At 38.6% G+C, this 14,277-nt stretch overlaps 1 non-coding gene across 1 annotated transcript; it reads left to right on the forward strand.

Moving 5' to 3' along the window:
- Positions 1 to 5,255: 5,255 nt before the first annotated feature.
- Positions 5,256 to 5,359, forward strand: LOC130978242 (small nucleolar RNA R71). The gene has a single exon (XR_009085896.1). It is a non-coding gene; the product is annotated as a small nucleolar RNA R71 (small nucleolar RNA).
- Positions 5,360 to 14,277: the final 8,918 nt, after the last annotated feature.

The following is a 14,277-nucleotide window of genomic DNA, read 5'->3' on the forward strand; positions in this document are numbered from 1 at the left end:
AGTATGGACTATTATATATTGCTGGAAAGCTCTGGATGTCTACTTTTCAATGCCATTGAGAGCGCGCCATTTAGAGTTCTGTAGCTCCAGAAAAGCTATTTCGAGTACAGGGAGGTTAGATTCCAACAGCATCAGCAGTCCTTTGTCAGCCTCCTATCAGAGTTTTGCTCAGGTCCCTCAATTTCAGCCAGAAAATACCTGAAATCACAGAAAAACACACAAACTCATAGTAAAGTCCAGAAATGTGAATTTAGAATAAAAACTAATGAAAACATCCCTAAAAATAACTAGATCCTACTTAAAACTACCTAAAAATAATGCCAAAAAGCGTATAAATTATTCGCTCATCACAACACCAAACTTAAATTGTTGCTTGTCCCCAAGCAACTGAAAATCAAATAGGATAAAAAGAAGAGAATATACTTTAAATCCAAAAATATCAATGAATATTAATTCTAATTAGATGAGCGGGACTTGTAGCTTTTTGCTTCGGAACAGTTTTGGCATCTCACTTTTTCCTTTGAAGTTTAGAATGATTGGCTTCTCTAGGAACTTAGAATTTTGGATAGTGTTATTGATTCTCCTAGTTAAGTATGTTGATTCTTGAACACAGCTACTTTTATGAGTATTGGCCGTGACCCTAAGCACTTTGTTTTCTAGTATTACCACCGGATACATAAATGCCACAGACACATGACTGGGTGAACCTTTTCAGATTGTGACTCAGCTTTGCTAGAGTCCCTAGTTAGAGGTGTTCAGAGCTCTTAAGCACACTCTTTTTGCTTTGGATCACGACTTTAACCACTCAGTCTCAAGTTTTTCACTTGGACCTGCATGCCACAAGCACATGGTTAGGGACAGCTTGATTTAGCCGCTTAGGCCTGGATTTTATTTCCTTGGGCCCTCCTATCCATTGATGCTCAAAGCCTTGGATCCTTTTTACCCTTGCCTTTTGGTTTTAAGGGCTAATGGCTTTTTCTGCTTGCTTTTTCTTTTTCTTTCTATTTTTTTCGCCAAATTTTTTTTCGCAAGCTTTTGCTTTTTCACTGCTTTTTCTTGCTTCAAGAATCAATTTCATGATTTTTCAGATTATCCATAACATTTATCTTTTGTTCATCATTTTTTCAAGAGCCAACAATTTTAACATTCATAAACAACAAGATCAAAAATATGTACTGTTTAAGCATTCATTCAGAAAACAAAAAGTATTGTCACTACATCAATATAATTAAACTAAATTCAAGGACAATTTTCGAAATTTATGTACTTCTTGTTCTTTTGAATTAAAAACATTTTTCATTTAAGAGAGATGAAGGATTCATGGAATTATTCATAACTTTAAGACATAGTTACTAACTACTAATGATCATGAAGTAGAGACACAAAACATAGATGAACATATAACATAAAAACCGAACAACAGAAAATAAGAACAAGGAATGAGTCCACCTTAGTGGTGTCTTCTTCTTGAAGGACTAATAACGTCCTTAAGCTCTTCTATGTCCCTTCCTTGCCTTTGTTGCTCCTTCCTCATTGCTCTTTGATCTTCTCTAATTTCATGGAGAATGATAGAGTGCTCTTGATGTTCCACCCTTAATTGATCCACATTGTAACTCAAATCTTCTAGGGAAGTGTTGAGTTGTTCCCAATAGTTGTTGGGAGGAAAGTGCATCCCTTAAGGCATCTCAGGGATTTCTTGATGATGAGCTTCCTCATGCATCTCTTGAGATCCGTGGATGGTCTCTTTTGTTTGCTCCATCCTGTTCTTGGTGATGGGCTTATCCTCCTCAATGGAGATGTCTCCTTCTATGATAACTCTAGCTGAGTAACATAAATAGCAAATAAGATGAGGAAAAGCTAGCCTTGCCAAGGTAGAGGGCTTTTCGGCTATTTTGTAGAGTTCATGAGAAATAACTTCATGAACTTCTACTTCCTCTCCATTCATGATGCTATGAATCATGATGGCCCGATCCACAGTTACTTCAGATCGGTTGCTAGTGGGGATGATGGAGCGTTGGATGAACTCCAACCATCCTCTAGCCACAGGCTTGAGGTCCAGTCTTCTTAGTTGAACCGGCTTGCCTTTGGAGTCTATTTTCCATTGAGCTCCTTCCACACATATGTCCATAAGGATCTGGTCTAACCTTTGATTAAAGTTGACCCTTCTAGTGTAGGGGCGTGCATCTTCTTGCATCATGGGCAAGTTAAACGCCAACCTCACATTTTCTGAACTGAAATCTAAGTATTTCCCCCGAACTATTGTAAGATAATTCTTTGGGTTCGGGTTCTTACTTTGATCATGGTTCCTAGTGATCCATGCATTGGCATAGAACTCTTGAACCATTAAGATTCTGACTTGTTGAATGGGATTTGTTAGAACTTCCCAACTTCTTCTTTGGATCTCATGTCGGATCTTCGGATACTCATTTTTCTTGAGCTTGAAAGGGACCTCAGGGATCACCTTCTTCTTGGCCACAACATTATAGAAGTGGTCCTGATGGGCTTTGGAGATGAATCTTTCCATCTCCCATGACTCGGATGTGGAAGCTTTTGTCTTCCCTTTCCCTTTTCTAGAGGTTTCTCCGGCCTTAGGTACCATCAATGGTAATAGAAAAACAAAAAGCTTATGCTTTTACCACACCAAACTTAAAATATTGCTCGCCCTCAAGCAAGAGAAGAAAGAAGAGAAGAAGAAGAAGAAGAAAATATGGAGGATAGGGGGAGAGGTGTATTCGGCCAAGAAGGAGAAGAGAGGGTTGTGTTGTGTGAAATTGAAGAAGAATGGAGGGGTTTATATAGTGAGGGGATAGGGGGTAGGTTCGGCCATTTAGGGTGGGTTTGGGTAGGAAAGAAATTTGAATTTTGAAGGTAGGTGGGGTTTATGGGGAAGAGTGGATGGATGTGAGTGGTAAAGGGGGTGATTGGGAAGAGAGATTGAGGTGATTGGTGAAGGATTTTGGGGAAGAGTGTTTATTGGAAAGAGAGAATGAATGTTGAGAAGAGGGGAGAATATGGTAAGTGGGGATCCTGTGGGGTCCACAGATTCTGAGATGATCCTGTGGGGTCCACAGATCCTGAGGTTTCAAGGATTTACATCCATGCACCAATTAGGCATGTAAAATACCTTTCCATGCAATTCTGGCGTTTAAACGCCGAAGTGATGCATGTTCTGGGCATTCAACGCCCATGTGCAGCATGTTTCTGGCGTTCAACACCAGCTCTCCTTAGGGTGCATTCCTGGTGTTTAAACGCCAGGGTGTTGCTTGTTTCTGGCATTCAACGCCATATCCATGCTCTGTTCTGGCGTTGAACGCCAGCCAGATGCTCCTTACTGGCGTTTAAACGCCAGTAAGTCCTTCCTCCAGGGTGCGATTTTTCTTCTGCTATTTTTGATTCTATTTTTAATTTTAATATTTTTTTCGTGACTCCACATGATCATGAACCTAATAAAACATAAAAGAACAATAAAATAAAAATAAAATTAGATAAATAAAAATTGGGTTGCCTCCCAATAAGTGCTTCTTTAATGTTAATAGCTTGACAGTGGGCTCTCATGGAGCCTCACAGGTGATCAGGTCAATGTTGTATAGTCCCAACACCAAACTTAGAGTTTGGTTGTGGGGATTCAACACCAAACTTAGAGTTTGGTTGTGGCCTCCCAACACCAAACTTAGATTTTGACTGTGGGGGATCTGTTTGACTCTGTACTGAGAGAAGCTCTGCATGCTTACTCTCCCTTGTTACAGAAGGATAGCCGTGTGCTTTAAACACAAGGTAGTCCCCATTCAATTGAAGGACTAATTCTCCTCTGTTAACATCTATCACAGCTTCTGCTGTGGCTAGGAAAGGTCTTCCAAGGATAATGCATTCATCCTCCTCTTTTCTAGTGTCTAAGATTATGAAATCAGCAGGGATGTAAAGGCCTTTAACCTTTACTAACACATCCTCTACTAATCCATAAGCTTGTCTTACTGACTTGTCTGCCAATTGTAATGAGAATAAGGCAGGTTATACCTCAATGATTCCCAGCTTCTCCATTACAGAGAGTGGCATAAGATTTATGCCTGACCCCAGGTCACACAGAGCCTTGTTAAAGGTCATGGTGCCTATGGTACATGGTATTAAGAATTTGCCAGGATCTTGTCTCTTTTGAGGTAAAGTTTTCTGAACCCAGGTATCTAGTTCACTAATAAGCAAGGGAGGTTCACCTTCCCAAGTCTCATTACCAAACAACTTGGCATTCAGCTTCATTATAGCTCCTAAATATTGAGCAACTTGCTCTCCAGTTATATCTTCATCCTCTTCAGAGGAAGAATAGTCTTCAGAGCTCATGAATGGCAGAAGGAGATTTAATGGAATCTCTATGGTCTCTATATGAGCCTCAGATTCCTTTAGGTCCTCAATAGGAAACTCCTTCTTACTTGAGAGGCATCCCATGAGGTCTTCCTCATTGGGATTCACGTCCTCCCCCTCCTCCTTGCATTCGACCATATTGACTATGTCAATTGCCTTGCACTCTCTTTTTGGATTCTCTTCAGTATTGCTTGGGAGAGTACTGGGAGGTGTTTCAGTGACCTTCTTGCTCAGTTGGCCCACTTGTGCCTCCAGATTTCTGATGGAGGACCTTGTTTCATTCATGAAACTTAAAGTGGCCTTAGACAGATCAGAGACTAAATTTGCTAAGTTAGATGTATTTTGTTCATAATTCTCTGTCTGTTGCTGAGAAGATGATGGATAAGGCTTGATATTGCTGAGCCTATTTCTTCCACCATTATTAAAGCCTTGTTGAGGCTTTTGTTGATCCTTCCATGAGAAATTTGGATGATTTCTCCATGATGAATTATAGGTGTTTCCATAAGGTTCACCCATATAATTTACCTCTGCCATTGCAGGGTTTTCAGGATCATAAACTTCTTCTTCAGAAGATGCCTCTTTAGTATCGTTGGATGCATTTTGCTATCCATTCAGACTTTGAGAAATCATGTTGACTTGTTGATCAACACTTTGTTCTGAGCCAATATGGCATTCAGAGCATCAATTTCAAGAACTCCCTTCCTCTGAGGCGTCCCATTATTCACGAAATTTCTCTCAGAAGTGTACATGAATTGGTTATTTGCAACCATGTCAATAAGTTCCTGAGCTTCTGCAGGCATTTTTTTAGGTGAATGGATCCACCTGCAGAGTGGTCCAATGACATCTTGGAAAACTCAAATAGACCATAATAGAATATATCTAATATGGTCCACTCTGAAAACATGTCAGAATGACACTTTTTGGTCATCTGCTTGTATCTTTCCCAGGCTTCATAGAGGGATTCACCATCTTTTTGTTTGAAGGTCTGAACATCCACTCTAAGCTTGCTCAGCTTTTGAGGAGGAAAGAATTTATCCAAGAAGGCCGTGACCAGCTTATCCCAGGAGTCCATGCTATCTTTAGGTTGTGAGTCCAACCATGTTCTAGCTCTGTCTCTTACAGCAAAAGGGAAAAGCATGAGCCTGTAGATTTCAGGATCTACTCCATTCATCTTAACAGTCTCACAAATCTGCAAGAACTCAGTTAAAAACTGGTAAGGATCTTCAGATGGAAGTCCATGAAACTTGCAGTTCTGTTGCATTAGAGGAACTAATTGAGGTTTCAGCTCAAAATTGTTTGCTCCAATGACAGGAATTGAGATGCTTCTTCCATCAAACTTGGACGTGGGTTTAGTAAAATCACCAAGCATCCTCCTTGCATTATTGTTGTTGGGTTCAACTGCCATCTCCTTCTCTTGTTCAAAAATTTCAGAAAGGTTACCTCTGGATTGTTGTAATTTAGCTTCTCTTAGTTTCCTCTTCAGAGTCCTTTCAGGTTCTGGATCAGCTTCAACAAGAATGCCTTTTTCCTTGTTCCTGCTCATATGAAAGAGAAGAGAATAGAAAAAGAAGAGGAATCCTCTATGTCACAGTAAAGAGGTTCCTTATTATTAGTAGAAGAAGAAGAGAATAAAGAAAGGAGAATCCAAACACAAGGGTAAGGATAGGGGTAGTGATTTGAGATGAAGAGAGGTGAAGAGAAGTGTTAGTAAATAAATAAATAAATAAATAGAAGAAGATGAGAGAGAGAATTCAAAAATTAATTTTGAAAAGGAGTTAATGATTTTCAAAAATTAAAGGTGAGATAGAATTAAAATTAAAATTTAAAACAATTAGTTAATTTAAAAAGAATTTTGAAAAAGGGATGAGATATTTTCAAAAAGTAGAGAGGGAAAAGTAGTTAGGTGGTTTTGAAAAAGATAAGAAACAAACAAAAATTTAATTAGTTAGTTGGAAAAGATATTAAAATCAAATTTAAAAAGATAAGAAGATAAGAAGTTAGATAAGATATTTTGAAATCAAATTTTTGAAAAAGATAAAATTTAAAAAAAAAAGATATGATAAAAAGATATGATTGAAAAAGATTTAATTTTTAAAATTAAATTTGATTACTTGACTAACAAGAAACTAAAAGATATGATTCTAGAATTTAAAGATTGAACCTTTCTTAACAAGAAAGTAACAACTTAAAATTTTTTAATCAATCACATTAATTGTTGGTAAAGTTTTCAAAATTTTGAAATAAAGATAAGAAAAAGATTTTGAAAATAAATTTTTAAAAAATTCGAAAATAAAAAAATTGAAAAATATTTAATTTTTGAAAAAGGTTTTAAAAAGATAAGATTTTTAAATTTGAAAATTTGACTTGACTTGTAAGAAACAACTTATTTTAAAAAGATTTTTGGCTAAGTCAACTCAAGTTTTCGAAAATTATGAGCAAATTAAGGAAAAGATATTTTTTTGATTTTTGAAATTTTTTATGAAGAGAGAGAAAAACACAAATATGACCCAAAACATGAAAATTTTGGATCAAAACACATGATGCATGCAAGAACACTATGAATGTCAAGATGAACACCAAGAACACTTTGAAGATCATGATGAACATCAAGAACATATTTTTGAAAAATTTTTGATGCAAAGAAAACATGCAAGATACCAAACTTAGAAATCTTTAATGCTTAGACACTATGAATGCAAAAATGCACATGAGAAACAAAAAAGACACAAAATAAGAAAACATCAAGATCAAACAAGAAGACTTACAAAGAACAACTTGAAGATCATGAAGAATACTATGAATGCATGAATTTTCAAAAAATGCAAGAAATTTTTAAAACATGCAATTGACACCAAGCTTAAAAATTGACACTAAACTCAAACAAGAATCACAAAATATTTTTTATTTTTATGATTTTATTATTTTTTTGTAATTTTATTATTTTTTCAAAAAATATTCTTTAGAAAAACGAAAATAAAGAAAAAATTTTGAAAGATTTTTGAAAACTTTTTTGAAAAGAAAATAAAAAGAAAATTACCTAATTTGAGTAACAAGATGAACTGTCAGTTGTCCATACTCGAACAATCCCTAGCAACGGCGCTAAAAACTTGGTAGGCGAAATTGTGATCATCAACAATGGCGCCAATAAACTTAGTAGCGCTCTCAAACATGAATCACACTTTGTCACAACTCCGCACAACTAACCAGCAAGTGTATTGGGTCGTCCAAGTAATACCTTACGTGAGTAAAGGTCGATCCCACAGAGATTGTTGGTATGAAGCAAGCTATGGTCATCTTGTAAATCCCAGTCAGGCGGATTCAACTGTATTAAGAAATTATAGTATACGCGAAGGAATAAAATAGGATAGAGTTACTCATGTAATTCAATGGCGGGAATTTCAGACAAGTGTATGGAGGTGTTGTGTTCCTTCTGAATCTCTGCTTTCCTACTGCTTTTATCAAATATTTGTCACTCCTTTCTATCGCAAGCTGTATGTAGGGCATCACCGTTGTCAATGGCTACATCCCATCCTCTCAGTGAAAAAGGTCCAAATGCTCTGTCACAGCATGGCTAATCATCTGTCGGTTCTCGATCATGTCGGAATAGAATCCCTTGATTCTTTTGCGTTTGTCATCACGCCCAACAATCGCGAGTTTGAAGCTCGTCACAGTCAGTCAATCCCGGAATCCTACTCGAAATACCACAGACAAGGTTAGACTTTCCGGATTCCCATGAATGCCGCCATCAATTCTAGCTTATACCACGAAGATTCTGATTAAAGAATCCAATAGATATGCGCCCGGTCTAAGGTAGAACGGAAGTGGTTGTCAGTCACGCGTTCATAGGTGAGAATGATGATGAGTGTCACGGATCATCACATTCATCATGGTGAAGTGCAATAAATATCTTAGAATAGGTATAAGTCGAATTGAATAGAAAATAGTAGTAATTGCATTAAAACTCGAGGTACAGCAGAGCTCCACACCCTTAATCTATGGTGTGTAGAAACTCCACCGTTGAAAATACATAAGTGATGAAGGTTCAGGCATGGCTGAATGGCCAGCCCCCAAAACGTGATCAATAGTCTCCTAAGATGAATAATAGAATAAAACTGAGACCAAAGATGTCTAATACACTAGTAAAAAGTTCTATTTATACTAAACTAGCTACTATGGTTTATAGAAGTAAGTAATTAATGCATAAATCCACTTCTGGGGCCCACTTGGTGTATGTTTAGGCTGAGCTTGAATGTTACACGAGCTGAGGCTTCTTTTGGAGTTGAACGTCAAGTTGTAACGTGTTTTGGGTGTTCAACTATGGTTCGTGACGTGTTTCTGGCATTTGACTCCAGAATGCAGCATGGAACTGGCGTTGAGTGCCAGTTTACGTCATCTAATCACGAATAAAGTATGGACTATTACATATTGCTGGAAAGCTCTGGATGTCTACTTTCCAACGTCGTTGAGAGCGCGCCATTTGGATTTCTGTAGCTCCAAAAAGTCCATTTCGAGTACAGGGAGGTTAGATTCCAACAACATCAATAGTCCTTTGTCAGCCTCCTATCAGAGTTTTGCTCAGGTTCCTCAATTTCAGCCGAAAAATACCTAAAATCACAAAAAAACACACAAACTCATAGTAAAGTCCAGAAATATAAATTTAGCATAAAACTAATGAAAACATCCCTAAAAGTAACTAGATCCTACTAAAAACTACCTAAAAACAATGCCAAAAAGCGTATAAATTATCCGCTCATCAGCAGCCACTCTAAAAAGGCTTCTCAACCCACATCTGTAGGCAATAAACCTACAGCAACTAAGGTTGAGGAATATAAAGCCAAAATGCCTTATCCTTAGAAACTTCGCCAAGCGGAAAAGGATAAGCAATTTATCCGCTTTGCAGACTATCTCAGGGCTCTTGAAATAAAGATTCCGTTTGCAGAGGCCCTTGAGCAAATACCCTCTTATGCTAAGTTCATGAAAAAGATCTTAGGTCATAAGAAGGATTGGAGGGAAACTGAGAAAGTTTACCTCACTGAAGAATGCAGTGCAGTCATTCTGAAAAGCTTACCTGAGAAGCTTAAGGATCCGGGAAGCTTTATGATACCATGCACATTAGAAGGTACTTGTACCAAGCAAGCTCTATGTAATCTTGGGGCAAGTATTAATATAATACTTGCAGCTACTATAAAAAAGCTTGGGTTGACTGATGAAGTTAAACCAACCCGGATATGTCTCTAACTTGCTGATGGCTCCATTAAATACCCGTCAGGCATAATTGAAGACATGATTGTCAAGGTTGGGCCATTTGCCTTTCCCACTGACTTTGTGGTGCTGGAAATGGAGGAACACAAGAGTGCAACTCTCATTCTAGGAAGACCTTTCCTAGCAACTGGACGAACCCTCATTGACGTCCAAAAAGGGGAAGTGACCCTGAGAGTCAATGAGGACGAGTTTAAGTTGAATGTTATCAAAGCTATGCAGCATCCAGACACCCAAAATGACTGTATGAGCATCGATATTATTGACTCTATGGTAAAAGAGGTCAATATGGCTGAGAGTTTCAAATCAGGGCTAGAGGATATCTTTAAAGATGTTCAGCCTGATCTGGAGGAAACAGAGAGAATAATAGAACCTCTGAAAATTCCTCAAGAAGAGGAGAAACCTCCTAAACCCGAGCTCAAACCATTACCGCCATCCCTGAAATATGCATTTCTGGGAGAAGGTGATACCTTTCCTGTAATCATAAGCTCTACCTTAGAGCCACAGGAAGAGGAAGCACTAATTCAAGTGCTAAGGACACACAAGATAGCTCTTGGATGGTCCATTAGTGATCTTAAGGGCATTAGCCCAGCCAGATGCATGCACAAGATCCTATTGGAGGGTGATGCTAAGCCAGTGGTTCAACCACAGAGGCGGCTGAATCCAGCCATGAAGGAGGTGGTGCAGAAGGAGGTCACTAAATTACTAGAGGCTGGGATTATTTATCCCATTTCTGATAGCCTCTGGGTTAGCCCTGTCCAAGTCGTCCCTAAGAAGGGTGGTATGACAGTGGTCCATAATGAAAAAAATGAACTAGTTCCTACAAGAACAGTTACAGGGTGTCGTATGTGTATTGATTACAGAAGACTCAATACAGCTACCAGAAAGGATCATTTTCCTTTACCATTCATAGACCAAATGCTAGAAAGACTAGCAGGTCATGAATACTACTGCTTCCTGGATGGATATTCAGGTTATAATCAAATTGCAGTAGATCCCCAAGATCAATAGAAAACAACATTCACATGTCCATCGAGAGTATTTGCATACAGAAGGATGCCCTTTGGTCTGTGCAATGCACCTGCAACCTTTCAGAGGTGCATGATCTCCATTTTCTCTGATATGGTGGAAAAATTTCTGGAAGTCTTCATGGATGACTTTTCAGTATTTGGAGACTCATTCAGCTCCTGTCTTGAACATCTAGCACTTGTTCTAAAGAGGTACCAAGAGACTAACCTGGTTTTAAACTGGGAGAAATGTCACTTTATGGTGACTGAAGGAATTGTGGGCACAAAATTTCGAACAAGGGAATAGAGGTAGATCAAGCTAAGGTAGAGGTAATTGAAAAATTACCACCACCTGCCAATGTTAAGGCAATTAGAAGCTTTCTAGAGCATGCAGGATTCTATAGGAGGTTTATAAAAGATTTTTCAAAAATCACCAAACCTCTGAGTAATCTGCTAGCTGCTGACACGCCATTTATCTTTGATAAGGAGTGTCTGCAGGCGTTTGAGACCTCGAAAGCTAAACTGGTCACAACACCAGTCATCTCTACACCAGATTGGACATTACCATTTGAATTAATGTGTGATGCCAGTGACCATGCCATTGGTGCAGTGTTGGGACAAAGGCATGACAAGCTTCTGCACGTCATTTACTATGCCAGTCGTGTTTTAAATAACGCACAGAAGAACTACACAACCACAGAAAAAGAATTACTTGCAGTGGTTTACGCCATTGACAAGTTTAGATCTTATTTAGTAGGATCAAAAGTGATTGTGTACACTGACCATGCTGCTCTTAAATATCTACTCACAAAGCAGGATTCAAAACCCAGACTCATCAGATGGGTGTTGCTTCTGCAAGAGTTTGATATAGAAATAAGAGACAGAAAAGGGACAGAGAATCAAGTAGCAGATCACCTGTCCCGCATAGAACCAGTAGAAGGGGCGTCCCTCCCTCTTACTGAGATCTCTGAAAACTTTTCGGATGAGCAAATCTTTGCCATCCAGGAAGTGCCATGGTTTGCAGACATTGCAAACTACAAGGCAGTAAGATTCATACCCAAAGAATATAGTAGGCAGCAATTAAAGAAATTGATCACGGATGCAAAGTACTATCTTTGGGATGAACCATATCTCTTCAAGAGATGTGCAGACGGAGTAATCCGTAGATGTGTGCCTAAAGAAGAAGCACATAAGATCCTCTGGCACTGCCATGGATCACAGTATGGAGGACATTTTGGAAGTGAGCAAACAGCCACAAGAGTCCTCCAATGTGGCTTCTATTGGCCTACTCTCTATAAAGACTCCCGAGTATTTGTATTTAATTGTGACAGTTGCCAAAGATCTGGCAATCTACCTCACAGTTATCCCATGCCTCAACAAAGGATCTTGGAGATTGAGTTGTTTGATGTATGGGGTATTGACTTCATGGGGCCTTTCCCACCATCATACTCAAACACTTATATTCTGGTGGCAGTGGATTACGTATCCAGATGGCATGATAAGAAGTTGTCATCCAGATTCTCTGAGCCAGGGCAGAAAGTTCTGCTGTTTAATTCTAGGCTCAGATTATTCCCCGGGAAATTGAAATTCCGGTGGAGAGGACCATATGTGATTACAAGTGTGTCACCATATGGTTACGTAGAGCTTCAGGATAATGATTCTAACAAAAAGTTCATTGTTAATGGACAGAGAGTCAAACATTATCTTGAAAGCAATTTTGAGCAAGAATGCTCAAAACTGAGACTTGATTAAAGCTCAGTAATAGTCCAGCTAAAGACAATAAAGAAGCGCTTGCTGGAAGGCAACCTAGCCATTTACAAAACTTATTTGTTAATTAATTGATTTTTATAAGTCATGTCAATTATCTTTAAGGTAAAATAGCAACTGCTTTAGTTCACAGAGTTACAAAAGGATTCAGAAAAATAAAACAGCAAAAAGAAGCTCACTGGTGCGAAAAAGCCAGTAAGAGCTGTTTTGGGCGTTCAACGCCCAAAAGAAGCATCTACTGGGCGTTCAACACAAGTAGAGATAGCCATCTGAGTGTTAAACGCCAGAAGGAAGCATCTTCTGGGCGTTGAACACCAAAAAGAAGCATCTTCTGGGCGTTGAACGCCAGAAAGAAGCACCTTCTGGGCGTTTAACGCCAGATTTACAACGTCCTAGGCGTTCAGAAAAACGCCCAGTGACAAAGGAGTTCCTGGCATTCAACGCCAGCTAGAAGCAACAGCTGGGCATTGAACGCCCAGGAGAAGCTACAAATGTGTGTTAAACGCCCAAAACATGCAGCGTTTGGGCGTTTAACGCCAGGATTGTGGGGAGGAGGTAAATTCGTTTCACTTCAATTTTTTTCATTTCCCATGTTTCCATCCTTGATTTCTAAAAACCCTAATTTCTAAAATCCCTTTTCAAAGATATCAAATATATCTTAATTCATAAACTTGTTTTTTTAAAAATCCTCTTCAACTTATTTTCAAATCTTTTTCAAAACAAATCTATATCTTTTCCTTCTTAAAATCTTTTCAACTCATAAATATCTTTTTCAAATCTTCACAATATCTTTTTCAAAACAAATTTATCTTTTTCAAATATCTTTTATATCTTTTCAATTTTCAATTACATCTTTTTCCTATCATATTTATCTTTTACAAATCATATCTTCTATCTTATCCTTTCTCAAAATTTTCGAAAACCGACCCCCCTTTAAATCCACATTCGGCCTCCCTCCTCTAATCCACCATTCGATACTAGCTCTCCTTCTATCCCTCTCATTTCCTTTCTTTTGCTTGAGGACAAGCAAACCTCTAAGTTTGGTGTGTTTATCCGTGATCACTAAACCATACCCACTAAGATCATGGCTCCTAAAGGAAAACAACCCACTCTAAGAGGCAAGAAAAAGAGTATTCCAAAACCACTTTGGAATCAAGGGAAGTTCTTAACCAAAGAATATTCAGACCATTACTACAAAATAATGGGTCTAAGATCAGTGATCCCGGAAGTTAAATTCGATCTGAAAGAAGACGAATATCCGAAGATCCAAGAGCAAATTCGAAATAGGAACTGGGAAGTCCTAGCTAATCCTGAAACAAAGATGGGAAGAAACATGGTTCAGGAATTCTATGCTAATCTGTGGCAAACAGACAGGCAGAGAATATCTGGAACTGCCCTCTATGACTATCGGACCTTGGTCAGAGGAAAGATTGTTCACATCCACCCTGGCAAAATCAGGGAGATCTTTAAGCTACCTCAGCTGAAAGATGACCCAGACTCCTTTAATAGGATAATGATGAGAACAAATAAGGGCCTGGACAAGATTCTAGAGGACATATGCCTCCCTGGAACCAGGTGGACCACCAGCACCAAGGGCGTCCCAAATCAACTCAAGAGAGAAGAGTTCAAACCAGTCGCCAGAGGCTGGTTGGACTTCATTGGGCGTTCTATACTGCCCACTAGCAACCGCTCTGAAGTCACCATTAAAAGAGCAGTGATGATCCATTGCATTATGTTAGGAAGAGAAGTGAAAGTTCATCAGCTGATTTCGTGTGAATTTTACAAAATTGCAAACAAAAACTCCAAAGATGCCAAATTGGCTTATCCATGCTTAATCTCTATGCTATGTAAAGATGCTGGAGTGAAGATGGGAATAACTGAATATATCTCA

Source organism: Arachis stenosperma, chromosome 4 (genome assembly GCF_014773155.1).
Source record: "Arachis stenosperma cultivar V10309 chromosome 4, arast.V10309.gnm1.PFL2, whole genome shotgun sequence".
Classification (NCBI taxonomy): Eukaryota; Viridiplantae; Streptophyta; class Magnoliopsida; order Fabales; family Fabaceae; genus Arachis; species Arachis stenosperma.